The sequence below is a fragment of the Penaeus monodon genome, chromosome 24 (assembly GCF_015228065.2).
Source record: "Penaeus monodon isolate SGIC_2016 chromosome 24, NSTDA_Pmon_1, whole genome shotgun sequence".
NCBI classification, from domain to species: Eukaryota; Metazoa; Arthropoda; class Malacostraca; order Decapoda; family Penaeidae; genus Penaeus; species Penaeus monodon.
In genome coordinates this window covers 12,592,116-12,592,933 of record NC_051409.1, presented here as the reverse complement: position 1 = coordinate 12,592,933, position 818 = coordinate 12,592,116, and positions in this window count along the sequence as shown.

Sequence of the window (818 nt, the reverse complement as noted above, 5' to 3'; positions counted from 1 at the left end):
ACAACCTTGGCTATTGTATCTCGAAGCGAAAGGAAGGCCACGGTACACAAGACTGCAGTTCATCATCAAAACGCAAGTGATGATGATGATCTCTCATCAAAAGAGATATTATACCAATTATAATGTTGTTGTACGTCTCAAGGCCTGGTAAATCCCAGTCACCCCTGACCTTCTCGTACCGGCACCGAGGTGTTGGCACTGCCGAGGTGGGGACGACTATGGTGGTGGAACTGTCGTGGTTGTGGCGACAGCGGGCTCGTTGTAGTTCTTCTGAGATAGCAATATAATTAGATCATTTCGACATGTTGCAGTGAGTTGGAGCCAGGGAGAAGTCCCAGGAGTTCTGGTAGAACCGAAACTTGATCAATGTTATCATAATCTCCAGACAAGGAGGAATCTCTCTGTGAGCCTTTGTTACCGTTCATAATGCTTAGGTGAACAGTTATTCAAATCGATCAGACTCAAAGCTCGCGACTTTTTGGTTCGTAGAACAATGCACTATAAATGACATGTATATGCATAATCATTCACATAAACGTAAATTGAGTCCAGCACTGACACATGATACATGGGTACAGACACAGTTATATTTCACAGTGCAGGAGTCACTAAAGTTGCAGTAGCGAGACAGTGTGGAGTTTATTAAATATGTCCGGGACCAGTTTGTTAACACTAGGCATCCCGCTACAAGTTATAATGGTTTTATTCCTTCTAAGGAAACTTAGCTTCCTGCGTTCGCCTTAATTTTGTTCTCGTGAGATGCATTCTTTGGGTGCATGTGCATGTATTTGGGGGGAGAAAATGCCTATGCGTAATAG